The sequence below is a fragment of the Arachis stenosperma genome, chromosome 9 (assembly GCF_014773155.1).
Source record: "Arachis stenosperma cultivar V10309 chromosome 9, arast.V10309.gnm1.PFL2, whole genome shotgun sequence".
Classification (NCBI taxonomy): domain Eukaryota; kingdom Viridiplantae; phylum Streptophyta; class Magnoliopsida; order Fabales; family Fabaceae; genus Arachis; species Arachis stenosperma.
Genome location: NC_080385.1, coordinates 148,431,973 through 148,448,396, shown reverse-complemented (window position 1 = coordinate 148,448,396; position 16,424 = coordinate 148,431,973). Strand labels below are relative to the sequence as shown.

The window sequence follows — 16,424 nt, the reverse complement described above, 5'->3', positions numbered from 1 at the left end:
TTAGAATAAAAATATTATATACATATTAAAAATTAGCGTATATAAATATATATGTTGTTTAATTTATTTTTAATATATTTTATATTTTAAAATATATTTTATATAAGTAATTGATGGTTTGGTAATTAATATTTGTTGTTTTTAAAACTAGATTTAAATTTTATCTTAATTGTTATGCATATAATTAGAATTCTAATTACCTTCAATTAAAATTGGGATTTTTTATTCATATTTAAATAATTCAATTTTTTATTTAAAAATTAAAGTCTTCAATTATTGGATAGATAAGTTATTTTCCTTACACGGTACACACATGGCATTAATGTGATCTAGATAGTCACTTAATTACTACTATATAAAGAAGGACACAAAAAGTGAAAGGAAGCAATAATTAATGATGAAATGTGAAAAATTCTCAAAGTAGTTAAGCGGGCCAAAGACTAAGGAAGCCGTATAACTATGTTTTCTACCAAAAACTCTATATTATTATTTGGGTTTGGGATGGAACTTATATGCACGTGTGACCATGATAGGCAAGTAAAAGTAAAATTGATGAGAATATAGTTATTTTTGTTTTAAAAAAAAAATATATTTAAATACACTTAAATATATATAATTATGTATAGATATATGTATTTTAATTTTATCTTTGATTGATACTATTGAATTTTGTTAAAATATAATATTTTTATTAATATTAAAAACTATTTAAACTTTTTTATATAATTATGAGTTTAATTATGAGTTTCCTTATATCACTTAGGACTAAACTCCTTACATCACGCCTCGGATTCCTCATCACAGGTTCATAATTAAAAACGGCGGAACCAACTAGGGATGAAATTAACTTTAATTAATTAATTAAAAAATAGATTTATTATAAAAAAATCAATCCTTCACTTAAATAGAAGATATTCTCGTTTAAGATTATTATTAAATTTCTTTTAAAGAAAAAAAAAATTTCACTTGATAAAATTGTAATTTTATCGTTATCTTTGTTATAGTACGTGTCTGCTACCGTATTTGCATCTTTTATAATCAAAAGAAAACTAATATGTCAATTTCAATGCATGATATCCCTTATTTTAAGCACTAACGGATTAATTAACTCAAAATCATCTTAGTGATTATTAGTAACAAGGTTAAATACTTTCACATAATCCGTCTCACAAATAACATCTCATGGATCCACATCCCAGATCAAGAGATATTCTCTCCAAATAGCAAACAACTCCCATTGAAAAATACTATTATTCTCAATCATTTCCAAACTTTCTTTGCCAACTCCCATTACAATCTCTAATAATAATGTAAAAAGTAATAAAGTGAAGTAGTGAAAAAACCCTAAGTCTTCACCCCTCACTCTACGACTCACTCAACTCTCATCTCTGCGTCGTCTACTCTACTGAAGCACAATGGAGCTCTTGCTGGAAGAAGAAGCATTGGCGTAGCCTCTGATGAATCGTCTGCCTCATTGTCGTCTCCTCTGCTATCATCGTTTCCTCCGCCGCTGTGTCATGTGCGGCGACGTCATGGTCTTTGACCTGTCGTGTGCGCTGTCGTCATGTCGTGTGGTCGTCATTGTGGTGGTCTTTGTGGTGGTGGTCGTCGTCACTATTTGTCGTCACCGTTTTGTCAGCTCCGCTCCTCTGCGTCCTGCACGTCGTGCTCTGCCTCTACTAGTCTGGTTTGGCCGTGCTTCCTATGTTGCTGGTCTGGTCCAATTGCTTCCTGCTGAAGATAAGTGCAATTTATTTAAGTATTGTTAACTATATTATTAATTAATAATCTGCTGATGTTAGCTGAAATATTGCTGCCTATATTGTTAGTTGATTCTGCTGATGTTGTTATAGATGAAAATATTGGTATGTAATATGGTTGATAATCTTATTTTTGGATATTTGGAGAGTTGATATTGATTCTAATTTTTTTTTGTTCTATTATTTTGATTATATTTTTTGCTTTTTTTAGTGATTTTGATTTAGCTTTTTTCTTATATTTTTGTGTTTGTGAATTGAGTGTCTTAGGTAACTACATTATCCTTATTAACATATAAATATTGATCAAATTTTGTTATTAATTTTGTGTTTTTTACATTGCATTGAATTAGGATAGTTTATGCTCCTATGCTCGTCATGCGTCGTCCTCTGTCTCTACTGGTCTGATTCAGCCGTGCTTTCTTTGCTGCTGGTCTGGTTTGGTCTAATTGCTTCTCTACTGGAGGTAAGTGTAGTTTATGTGAGTATTGTTAACTATATTGTTAGTTGATAATCTGCTGATGTTAGCTGAAATATTGTTGCCTATATTATTAGTTGATTCTACTGATGTTATTGTGGTTGATAATCATAGTGATTGTGCTAGCATACAAAGCATGAATAAATCATTCTATTTATTAGAGATACCAAGTCGTTATTACAAAATCTGTTTTAATTTTGTATATTATAAAATACAAAATAAAAAACCTTATCAAGTATCATATGCTTTCCTAATATTTATTCCTGTTTTTATTTTCAAGGCCATTTTTCTTTCCCTTTTCATTTTTTAGCTTTGGAACCAACAATTCTTTCTTTCAGGAATTTTTTAGAAAGCACCGAATTTTGCAATGAGTAATCAACCTTCCCAATAAGCTTCGTATGCTACATATTGGGTTGATTGAAAGTAACTTTGTTTATGAATCCTTTTTAAGTTATTTTTTGACTCTCTATATAATTTTGCTTACAATAAATTAACTAATTTAAATATTTTATTACTCTCCCATTACATAATTGTGATAACTGGAACTGGTTCTTTTGACACAGAGGCATGCTTTTTTGCTAAGTTTTCTAGTTGTATGACTTTATTAATTATTTATTCATTTGTTTGTATGACTTCATTAAAGCTTATATAGATAAGAGTTGGATTTCAAAGCCAAGAGGTGGTGCAAAATATAGGGCTAGTTTAAAAAGATTTTTAGACTTTGCATTTGCTAATGCATCGTCCGATGGAATGATACATTGTCCATATCCTTCGTGTGGGTTTTGTCTTTTCCAAACTAGAGAGGATGTCTATGATCATCTGCTAATAAAATCTTTTCCCCCTAATTATACATTTTGGTTACATCACGGTGAGAGACGCATAGTAGAGAGCTCTAGCGATAGACAAGAAGTAGAACCCTGTAGAAATCTCAGAGATTCAATGCATGACATGATCCACGAGGCATTCAACTTTCCAGGACTATTTGGCAATGAAGAAGACTCAAGCAATGAACATTTTAGAGGGGGTGCAGAAGAGTTGCCATATCTATACAGCAAACTTAATCGCGAGACTCGTAATCTTCACAACCTGCTCGAAGATGGAGAGCAGAAATTGTATCCAAGATGCTTAAAATTCTTGAAGCTGTCTTTCTTAGTGAGGCTATACCATATAAAGTGCTTGTGTGAAGTGAGCGACAAGGCCTTCAGGAATAATACTAGAGCTAATGGGGGATACCTTTGAGGATGGAAAGATTCCGACTTCATTGCACGATGCCAAGAGGATCATAAGAGAGTTTGGTATTTCATACAAGAAGTTAGTTGCATGTCTGAATGACTGCATGCTATACCAGGGCGGTGACCAAGAATTGCTTAAGTGCAAGCGATGTGGGACATTGAGATGGAAGCAAAAGACTAAGAAGAATTCCATTATAAGGATCAACGTGGTTGTTAAGAAGAATGAGAAACCACAAGCGGTGAAAATTCTTCGTTACTTTCCCCTTGTTCCACGACTGAAGCGGTTGTTCATGTCCAATAATATATCTGTTGACATGTTTTGGCATAAGAAAGGTCCTAACTCTAACGATTTTTCGAGGCATCCAAGGGACGGTAAGGCATGGAAGGCATTTGATAGAATATATATTGACTTCAGTAATGATCCGCACAGTGTTCGCTTAGTTTTAGCAAGCAATGGCTTTAATCCTTTTGGAAATCGCAGCTCAAAGTACTCTATTTGGCCCGTGATTCTAATCTCGTAAAACTTACCTCCCTAGGATTGCATAAAACCCAACTCTTTTATGCTCTCTATGATTATTTCCAGTCCTAAAATGCTTGGAAATGATATAGATATCTACCTACAACCCTTGATAGATGAGTTGAAGTAGCTGTGGGGTGGTATTCAGACATACGACGCTAACGAGAAAAAAACATTCAAGATGTATGCTGCGTTGATGTGGACAATCAGTGATTTTTTAGGATTGGGCAACTTATCTAGGTGGAATACGATGGTGGGAGAACTTGTCCTACGTGCAACTTGGATTCTAAGACTAACCGACTCACCTGCAATCAGAAATGGTGTTTCATGGGTCATCGGCGCTTTCTGGGTCAAGACCACAGATTTAGGCAAAACTAGGTTAGATTTGATGGTAAGATAGAGGATAGAGGTCCCCCTGTCAAATTGTCTGGTGGAGATATTTCGAGACAGTTAGAGAATGTGCATGCCAAGTTTGGTAAGATGCAAATGGTTGCTGGGAAAAGAGCATGCAGACAACAAGCTGTAGTGCAAGATGAGTCTCCTTGGAAAAAGAGGAGTATATCCTTTGAACTCCCATACTAGGAGAATAATTTATTACGTCACAACCTTGACGCACATAGAGAAGAATGTGTGCGATAACATAGTTTACACCATAATGAATGAGAGTGGTAAATCTAAGGACCACCTTAAAGCTCAAAAAGACCTCCAGGTGATGGGAATAAAGCATGATCTCTGGCCACGGGAAGATGGAAAGTATCCCACTGCGGTCTTTTCCATGTCTCCTTCATAAAAGAATGTATTTCTCGAGCAATATTTCTTGCTGTGTTGACTTACAACAGCGAAAGTTATTGGGCTTGAAAAGTTATAGCTGTCACATTCTAATGGAGCATCTACTGCCAATTACATCATGGAATGTATTACTTGCCCCAATGTCTGTTTTCTTGGTAGATTTCTCATTATTTTTTGATGATTATGCTGTAAATCCATAGACTCTCAACAACTTCCTCTCCTTCAGGATCATGTGGTGCATACTCTTTGTCGCATAGAGATTATTTTTTCACTATGTTTCTTCACGGTCATGGTACACTTAATTGTGTATCGGTCGAAGAGGCACGCCTTGGTGGTCTAGTGCATTATCAGTGGATATACCCAATTAAAAGGTAATTATGCAACAAATTTTTTATTGCTATTATTCCGATAGCCTTAACATAATAAGACACATTTATTGCTCATAAACGTACCTATGTCATCTCAAGCAGTAATGCGTAATAGGGCACAACCAGAAAGCTGAATTACAGAGGGCTACTTATTCGATGAGATTCTCACATTCTGCTCAAGATACTTGATAATGTTGAGAGTAGGATCAATCGACCAATACGTGTTGATGATCGACCGAGTGAAGTTGTGAGTAATGAAATGGCAACCATGTTTCCATTGATTGGCACGGTGTTAGGGACTGCGGCATTTATTAATCTTACACCAACCGTCAGACTTCAAGTACATTGTCATGTATTGGTCAATTGTATGGCTGTAGAGAATATCTTGAAGTAAGTGCAGTTGATTTTGTGGTTTAGGATGTGTGCAAATGCATTTTTTTGATAGTTTGACATTAAATATGTGTGATATAACCAGTGATTTTAGGCCTACCAGAAAGAGAAAGCTGTAAAGTAAAATAAGATCTCAATCTCACATTGACAGGGTTCTCCACAGAGAATTTTTCAAGTTGTTCAAGCATGAGGTGAATTTTTTATATGCCTAATCAGTTTGATTATTGGGTAGTGTTCCGAGAGTTACCTGAAACTGTAGGTTGATCTCGGACGAGATCTTCTATATAGGTCGGAGCTGTTGTGTCCGACTTGATGATGGTGGCTGGGGTCGCCGTGTCCGACGTGTTGGACTTGGTGGTAGTGCTGATCCTTTGTCACCGGAGGGTGGTGGTACCTGCAAGGGACTCCGATGCTTAAGTTAGCAAGGGTATTAAGCAGATTTTTAGTAGAATCAGAGTATGAGTTATACCTGGGTGCTCCAGTGTATTTATAATGGTGTGGAGTGACCTTTCTGGAGATAAGATAGTTATCTTATCTTATCTTTTGAGTGAAGTCATCTTATCTTTTGGAGGGAACCGCCCTTATCTCTCTAGGCTTTGGGCTGCCTTTAGATTTGGGTCGTGTTCCTCTGTTTGGGCCTCCTTGGGCCTCTGTAGCGGTTTGACCTACCTCTTTTATGAAGAGTTTAGATAATCCTGGTCTGAAAAAGGTCGGTCGACTTATCTTCAGTTAGCTCGGGTCGCACAGCTTGACCTAGTGTATGAACAGGTAGTATCTTGTTTTCTGTATCCCAACTGAGGAAACGTGTAATTGTTCCCTAACAGATACTATTGGGAAGCACAAGGCACTCAAGAGAATTGTAGTGGCTCGCATGTGGTCCCAATATCTAGGCTAGACGCTTTAAGGCATACAACATCAACAGATTATATTTAGAACCCTCTCAAGAGAGGATGGGATGGGAACCTAGAATAGTGAGATTTGTCACTTCTGATACTAGGAGTTATGCAAGCAATCGTGATAGTAATATTATTGTTGGTGGCGTCTCGTATCATAGAAGATTAGAAGACATCATTGAGATGAATTACAGTGGTTAATTTACTATAGTCTTGTTGAGGTGTCTTGGCAGACACCATATCTGGTAAAGGCATAAAGCAAGACGTTTTGGGCCACATCTGTGTCAACTTCAATAATCCAATTCACACTGGTGATCGTAAAGATGACAAGCCATACATTCTTATATCTGAGGCTCACCTTGTATACTATGTGAAAGATGAAGTTGATAAGGAATGGAGTGTAGTAGCCCATGTGAAGTCAAGAGATTTGTTTGACATGGGTGAAGACAATAAATACTGTGAGATCAAACTTTCTTTCCAACCAAGTTTGATTGGATTATCTGAGTGTGACGTCGAAGGTTTGGCGTTGACAAGGGATGGGGATTTATAAGAATCCACCACTGATGCCATCGATACTTGCAAAGAGGTTGTATATTTGTAAATGTATTTAGTCCCCAATATAGGATATGTACACTATTACTCTATGTATAGTCTAGTTGAGTGATAGACATTTGCAATTTTACATTTTAACAACTAGAATCAGGTAGAAGTTAGAAAATGCAAAGACTTGAATATTATTACTCATAAGTGACATGTGATTCACCTGAAAACTGATATTAATAATCTATTATAACTTAGAGTTGTTTAATTTTTCTTTTTTAATCTACTGCAACTAGAGATGTATATTGATTAACGTGTATACTTAAAGTTATTTTGCTCACTTTTTTATGGTAGAACTTATTAGGAAAATTGAAAGAGAGAGACTTCTTTCTTTGCAGCACTAGCATCTTATTTTCCAGGGCGATGGAGCAAGCAGCTTCGTTCTCTTCGTTGGAGCACGCCACATCATTTCCAAGAGACTTATGGTTCAACAAGTTGCCTATTAACTCATGGCTAGATGCATTCGCTGCACATATGCACATAGGTGAAGTCGTTAATAAAGTGTCTGGATCAATTTTGAAGGTATGTTCTCATATGATTGATAGCAAAAAAGTTCTTTTACTTTTTGAAAGGCAACAATAATATTAATGATTTTATTATCTTGTAAACAAAAGACATGGCTAAAGTGCTTATATTTATTGAGTCTCTCAACATTGTAGGAATTGGCTCAATTTGAACCAAAGTACCACAAGAAGTTTGGCTTTGGATTCATAACAAGTACAGACAAGAGACTATTGTACCAAATACCAGAGGAGGTGAAGATAAAATTTGGATTTATGCACCAAGTATAGATTTATCAAGAACAAAATATTTTGATTTATTATAGAGCATTGGATTAGAAGTTAGCATTAGTACATTTAGGTTGTCATATAGTATCATAGGTTTCACTTTGCAATGCATATTTAATTCATTGATTTGCTACATCTAGTTCCAAAAGTTCTAGAACTCATTCCTTGTTACTATATTCTTCCAAATAAAATTAACATCTCAGCACAGGGAAAAAAATGGATCAATGCATAATCCATACTTTTAGCCGAAAAAGAGGCTCTTGCATTGCGCAAGAGAGTTGTATCCGTCTACTTAATAGCTTAAACTTTTAAAAAGGAGATGGTTTTGATACCATGATAAATTGTTTTGGAGTGAATAAGATTAGATATATGAAATCTCTTTTCAATTATTAGTTGCATAGTAATTAAACTCTAATTTTATTATGTAAATTTTATTTGTATATCATCCTTGGATGCTCTTGAAAATGTGTGAAGTCAGAAATACATTAAGAAAAAGAAAAAAATAACTGCAAAAATTTTTTAAGTGCTTTTATCAATTGAATAAAACACCATTAAGAACCTACATAGCTTTCTCCGGTGAGAAACAGCTCTTTGGATCTGCATGATGGGAACTTCTCATACCATTTCAGCATGAACAAATTCATATTATTGTTGATATTGTGAATAGTTGGTTATAGTTTTCTATTTTTCTTTGCAAATTCCTATGTTTTGGTCTTATACCCACCTAGTGTTTGTGAAAATGCCACTTGGTAATTTTGAGTAATTTTTCATATCTTGGCTTGGGAAATGAGTTCCTAGGATACTAGAGTCATAATGTCTGACATTTAGTGGCAATTTTTGGGTAGTTAGTTGACTCTTGTTTCTATTGACGCTAGCTTTTTACCAATTAATTTGGTAAGTTAGCTAGGACTTATGGATTAAGGTCAATTATGCTTGCTTAACGTACTCCTCGATGTTAGGGGTAGACGAAGCGAGATTAACTCATCATGGTTGCCATAGTTGTGGTTATGGCGATGATAGGATTCCTTGGATCCTCATTCCCAAGTCAAGGCTCTTTTATGCATATCTTAAAATTTTCACTAGTTTTGATCTTGTTTTTTTTTAATTGCATTGATTTTAATTTTGATCATTTCTTAGTTTTGTTATCTCTTACTTTCTTTAATCTTTCGTTCTTTGATTTCAAAACCCGTTTTCCTCACAACCAAAAGCGTGATACTTCAATTGCATTCTCAGTGAGAATGACCCGAAGTTTCATTACTCTCGATTAATTGTTTTTATTGAAAAATATCAAACTTTGATTGAGAGGATAAATTGTTGGTTTGGACTATACTCACAACGGAATTATTTTATCTAATTTCCGAACCGGCGTTAAATCCTCTTCCATCACTATACTTGAAATATTAAAATTGGTTATTTTTGGCCTTGCTTGTGTTAAAATCCTTTTATCTTGGACTAATTTTTGAACAGCTATCTAATAAACTAGAATAAATGATTGCTTTCAATGCTAAATTACTTATGATGAGGAGGAGATATAATTCCTAATATGTGTATCCAGTGAGTCTAACTAATTAGTGGTTTTAATTATTATATTATTTTGGATCCTTTATATTGAAAGGTGATGGGAATATAAAACTTTCGAATTTTTTTATGATAGAAGCCCCAACAGTTTCTACTGCTATTCTCAATTTTGTTTTTCACTTTAATTTTAAAGATTAGTTCTGACCATGAAGACGCTCACAAAAAGTACCACCTTGAATGAATTCATAAACAAGCAATGGAACTTGTATCTTTAAGTTTCCATTGAACCTTTATGTTTGGCAACAATCATTGTGTTGAAAAAGTTGTTCTTTAAGTTTATTGAGCTTTCTTTTTCTCAATCCACAATAGGCATTAAAGGTTATCACAAATAGCACTAAAATGCTTAAACTGACAACTGCAAACTTATATTATTATTATTATTATTATTATTATTATTATTATTATTATTATTATTAGTTTGTTTTAGTAATCTTATTATTATTATTTGTATTTTGCTGGTTTGATTTATTGTTATTATTATTAATATTATTATTTAAATTATTGAGGGCTCACACTACTATCTACTGAATAGGTAATTATACAATTTCATTATTCAAAACGTAGAACCTAAACTATCTTCTGTAATTCTTCTTTTCAAAATTGTTGACCAAGTCGCCGCTAAGTACTACAAGCGGTTACTATCAAAAGTCGTCTTCTCCTCATCATTGCTGATCATCATGCTTGGAGCTGTTGTATCGCAGGCTCTGTTGTCGTTGTCAAGCAAGTTTTCATCTAAGCTGTCGTCGCCCCCTAAATCGACATCTTTGTCTCGCCATCAAGCCTGTGTATGAGGACACATCCTTCTTCTCTTGTCGTCACTTCCCGCTCCCCCTCGCTGCCGAAAAGTACTACTAGTTCAATTTTTGGAATAATGGCTGATATGATATGAATGGTTTTGTTCTTCAATTTTTGCTGAGTTAATTTGTTGATGGGGTTCTAAGTTGGAGTTTATGATTCATTGAAAGTTATTGTTCAATCCGTTAATTTTGTATTCTGAAGCCTATTTGTTAAGTGCATTAATTTTCCTGACTGATGATTGAAAAAATTTTCTTACCCCAGCTTCTTGTTGCTGATGTGATGAATATGGTTGTTGATTAGTTGATTATTGAGAAAGTTATAACTACATAACTATATCTACACTTTCTCTCTTTCATATTGATTGTGATGGACTTATAGCATGTTTAAAATTATAATTTGTTAGTAGACTTGAGGAATGAAAATCTGACTTAAACTTCAGGTTTTGTAATCTCTTTTCCTCCTCTATTTGTGCTGGTTTTTCCATTCAATCTTGTTAAAATATTGTTCTACACTTAATTACTTTCTTGTATTTTTTATTTTATGATGTGCATTTTTTATACTAGGAATTTAAGATGTCCAGGAAAGTTCGTTACACAAAAAAGTCAAAACTGGAAACACCATGTCAGCAACCTCCAATGAGAGCTCCTGTATCTTTATCCTTCACTGATGATGACTGGCTCATTCCCCTGTCCAGTGATGGTGGTGTCCATGTAGTGGCATCTTTCTGCCCATTTGTCCTCCTTGGAGCGAATCAAGACCTGAGACATAGACCTACGCCAATGATGTACAAACATTAGAGCCATGCGATGAAGACTTGGACCCAGAAGCAAATGAGGTAGCTTCATTTGAACAACACATTGGCAACTTATTTGCTGCTTCTGATGCTGAAAGGTGCAAAGAATGCAAGACTACCGAATTTTGGAATGTTGATGTCATCAGTAACAAATATTGAATCTTAGTATATACACAAATGATTAGATTCTGTTATTTTTATTTTTCTCACATCTTGGGCACAAGAACTACTTAAATGAGGTTTTATTTTTTATAGATTCTGATGGCATAATCAAACAAGTAAAATTAAGTGTGAGAAAAGCTTTGGAGCAGCCTTTTAATGGTAAAAAGATCATACTGAGGTTCAACGGGAAACTACAACCAATTAGAGATGGAGCTGATCTATTGAATGGCGTTCTTGAAATGCTAGGTGCTTATTACAACAAATTTTCTATCTGTGAGAAAAATTGAAAAAAAGGTGCCTGGTAAAAATAGGGTTTATAATGATTGCATAAAGGTAATCATTTTCAGCATTTTTGAATTAAATCAATTCTTTCATTATACAATTACTAACAACTCAAACTTATCGTTGCAGGAAATGTTCCACTTTGATGAAGATAGAGGAAGAAGATTCAAGAAAAAAATTTGCAAAGTATAGGGAAGTCCTGAAAGAATACAAGGGGTAGGTTGTATGACAATTATTACAAACCAACAAGGACGCTTGAGCAAAATCTTGAGGAACGCCCAGTGGGAATTAATATCGGGCATTGGAGATGGTTCATTGATTATCGCAATGACCCTGATACAAAGGTAACCTATTTTAAATTCGTTAAGAAATATTACTATTTATGGTACACTGCTATGGACAAGTTCTGTCTTTAATCAATCTTACTTTTGATGGCATATTAGGAAAAGTGAAGGAAAAATGCTGTGAATCGATCGAAATAACTTTACACTCACTCTAAGGGTTCTAAAAGCTTGGTGAGGCGAAGGAAAGAAGAGGTAATTTAGGTTTGAATTCATTTTTGAACTATATTTTGGACTACAACTTCTTTATTTAGGTTTAATACAGTTATGGTATAAACTGTATTGTTACAGTCAGAACTACAAGGGAGGAGAGTTGGTAGAGGAAAATCATGGATCTTAGTGCACAAACAATTTAATGGCTCCTATATACATAATGAAACTTGGAGGATTGGTGTAAGTACTACGTTTTAATCCTTTATGTTGTTTCTCATTGGATTTAATTATAAAATTGTGTTGAGTATGCTCTAGCCCGTCATTGATTATGTATGGTTATTTACGTCTGTAGGAAAAAATTGTGGAGATTGAGCAGCATAATGAATTCACTAGAATATTGTTTAAAAATAATTTTCTTGTCCAAGCTCTCGAAAAAGAGTACTCAGATAGAGTGCGTAGCATAGGTTTCGAAACGACTCCAAGTCAACTCTTCCGTCCAAGTTTGCAACCGCCAGTAGATGGAGCTTAAACAGAGGAAGCTCAAAGAATGTTATTTGAACTACAGAAAGAGGTGACGGTCGAGAAATTGAGAAAGAAGGAAGTGAAGGATGAAGTAGCAGCAAAAAAATTGAAAAAGAAGGTAGTAGCAGCAGAGAAGATGAAAAGACAGGCAATAGACAGTGTTCTAAATTATTTGATGTAATTTTGTTTGAAGTATATGTTTTGTTTAAGTTGACTATGCAGCGTTATTAATTAGTTAAATATTTTATTGATATTAATATAAATATATTAGTTTGTTTTGTAGTTAAATTTTCATAAGTTCTCGCCCTCAAATGTAGATTTTATAGAAAATTGATAAGATTTTTAAAATTAAAAAATAATCTCAAAAAATTTTCCCATATATTAAAAAAATAAATTAAAATATTTTATATAATAAAAATATAGCAACAATAAATAGTGGCGGTTTGTAATCACCGAAAATACTTTTGAAAAATTTTATGGGTTTAACATGGCAGCGATTCAAAACTGCCACAAATAAAATTTCAGAAAACATTGTAGCACCAAATAGCGACGGTTAATGACCATCGCAAAAGAAGGAAGAAATCACCTTTGGCCAATTGGCCATAACACGGCAGTTCGGAATCGCTACAAATCCTACCAACGCAAAATATCTTAATTGCAGCGGTTGTCGGGAACACTCTAAAATCCAATCCCCGCATCCTAAAGGAAGCCAGTCCTTAAACCACTGGCATTCTGTTTAGCGACGATTTGAAATTGCCACAAATTCAAAAAAAACGTCGCTAGCATTCGCCTATTTTGTAGTGAAATCATATCTTATTACTCTTAATGACCTATGCAGTTGACTTAGTAAACTTAATCCAAATTAAAATTTCACCCACTACCAGCCAAATTAACGTATAAATTTGTTCACTTTTTCTCAATCATTAAAATTTTGAAAAAATTGAATATAGACTCTAAAGCACAGAGAATATTCACCCTATCAATGTTTGCTATCATCATATTCTCTGAATTTTTGTTTTATATGTGATTTCAATTTTTTCTGAAAATAAGATATGAACAATTGAACATTAGCTTTATAGACATAATCAATCCAAAAAATAAACAAAAAATAAGTACAAAACTAGAGAGAAAGTAAAAGTGGAGATAACTAATTTGTGATTGAATTTTAAGTTTCAATAGACTAATAAGAGAACAATTATGAAAATAACAGCAAAAATCAATCATTAATCATAAAACAAGTTAAAAATAAGTAATTTATTTTTACCTGCCACTACTAGCCTTGCTAACCTAATCGTTTTGAAACTGCAATGACAGAAGAAGTTAAAATTCAAACATCTTAAAAATAATTTAAAAACTAATTCAAAAATTTTTAAAACAAATACTGAACAATATTTCACATAAATAAACACTTACAACTACAACAGATTTGTTATTTGGATGCTCTTTTTTGTACTATTTTCTGAACTCAAACTTACAAAATAAAAATATAACAAAAAATTTCAACCAAGAATCCAAGAATCAAGAACAAACTAAAAATCATAACAAAAATTATGAACAAAAAAATTAAGAACAAATTAGAACAAAAATCATAAATAAAATAATGAATTCAGAAATAAAAAATTTCAAAATTAAAATAAAATAATAAACTCAGAATGAATTCTAAGATCGAAATAAAAATAAACAAAAAAGAACAAAATCAGAACAAACTCTAAAATCTAATAAAAATATAACAAAATTATAAGAAGATAGACATACACCATAAATTAGGGTTTAAATACTTTAAACTAACTAGTGAGTGAGTTATCCAGAGATAATAGTGGTGTAAAAGACTTTTCTAACATAGTGGCATCACAGATGGCGCAGTGGCGGCGACGGTGACCAACTGGCAGACTGCATTAAGGCTTTTAAGAAATTACAAAAAAATAATAGGGACAGGGAAGAGGACAACTTACCAGGAGGGAGGAAAGAGGGAGCTCTGGTGACACAGTGAGCAGCAGCAGCAACGACGGTGACAACAGCGGTAGGAGTGACAAAAACTGTAGCGACAGAGAGACCAATATGACGCAAGGAGTTCATGCAGTCTTTGGTGGCTGTTGGTGGCATTGGCATTGGCAGAGGGGGTTGCCGGAGGTAGTTTGAGGAGAGAGAGAAGAATATGATATTTATAGAGAGAGTGAGTGTTTCAAAATAAGGGGAGAGAGCGAGCGATTTCAATTTAGGTAAAATTTATCGTCGGATTTATCGGTGGATAAATTCGATGGTAATGCATTGAGCGTGTCTAAAACATAGCGTTCTATTAATTGAGCTTTATCGATGGATAAATCTGACGTTAAATCATTGCATGTGATCAAAACGAAGCATTCCATTACTTCTTGTAGTGATATCTAAATCAAATTTAAAATGAAGTGTTTGGGAGAAAAAAATAGAAAAAATCAAATAAAATATAAAATCAAATAAGAAGAAGGAGAAGTTCATTGTGATTTAGAGACAAAAAATGCAAAAATTATAAAAACATAGAAGTAGCGAAATCAAACCTAAAATCAAACAAAAAGTAGCAAAAATTAAACAAAACAAGAAATCAAAGAAGGAGAATGAGTAAAAGCTCACTGTGATGCAAAGACAAAAATGCAAAATCAAACAAGGAAAAAAAAACAAGAAATGGCAAAAATTAAATGAAGAAGTTTTGTGTAATTATAGCGGACATGACAAAGAATAGTAATGAAGATGATAGTGGATATTGCAGAAAAAATTATGCCTGAAAATGGAAGAGGAGGTGGTTTTGGCCCATGTAACTCAGGGTAGGAGAGATGAGGAGTGCGTGTAGTGTATGAGTGAGAGTCGAACTATTCTTTTAGTTTTTTGAATTTTTATATTTATATACAGTGATAAATTTTTATGATTGATTTTAATGTACATATAATATAGTTGTTTTAAAAATATATATGCACTCACTTGGTATTTAATAAATTATAAAAAATTATGAATTTATACTTTTTTTATTTAAAAAAATAGTTGTGTTTTTAAAAATATTTACAATTTTTTTTAAATTAGTTTATATTTTTTAAAGATTACAATATCTAATATAACTTTATATATTAATACATAATATATAAACATTTTATTAGTTAATAATTTTAAACATTTGGTAGGCCACATGGCTGATGGTTGAAACATATGGTCCTTTTGGTTTTTTCCGTATGGCACAAGTGGGAATATAACTATACTATACGAATTAAAGAAAAAAGACAACGGAAAAGACTTCATTTAGATTTTATTTCCCATGGTACTATAGACATCAAAGTTAGACAAATTTATATATTTTTGTGATTACTATGATAAGGATGAAGCTTCTAAACCTCAATACATGCGTAGAGCAGCCATTGAACCTGAGCAATGGCTAAATTATTATTTATATATACTTCACTAATAATTAATATTGCACTATAATTGACACTGACCACTTTGACAATATATATGTATATATATGATTTTTTAAGTATATTGATCTATATGTAATAAAGATATCATTTTTGTTATTTTAATAGTTATCAGTAAAGGGAAAGATATAATGTTTTAATTATTACTGTAAATATTAATTTTTAAATTAAAATTTTAAATTTCAAAACATAAATTATACTCTAATTTATTCAAAAAAAATATTTTTACTGTATTATTATATTGACTATATACTAAAATCAATTATTAAAATCAGTTATTAATATAAAATATATATTAAAATATAAATATATATTAAAAATAAACTAAATTATACATATATTTATACACAAATATATTAATAATTAATTTTAATAACTGATTTTAAATAACATTTTTGTTACTACATGTATGCAACTAAATAGGCCTTTATAGAAGTTATCATTTTATAGGATTTGAGTTTATAATATTCTGTCCCTAAGATAGAATTTCTTTACTTAGCTTATTACTTAGATTATATTAACAGTAGTTGACTTGATTTACTAGAC

General features: G+C 32.7%; 1 long non-coding RNA gene across 1 annotated transcript; it reads right to left on the bottom strand.

Moving 5' to 3' along the window:
- Nucleotides 1–1,171: 1,171 nt before the first annotated feature.
- Nucleotides 1,172–15,256, bottom strand: LOC130951454 (uncharacterized). The gene is made up of 3 exons (XR_009073977.1): nt 14,394–15,256; nt 13,706–13,743; nt 1,172–1,734 (listed from the first exon to the last, which is right to left on the bottom strand). It is a non-coding gene; the product is annotated as an uncharacterized LOC130951454 (long non-coding RNA).
- Between the last annotated feature and the right edge of the window lie 1,168 nt (nt 15,257–16,424).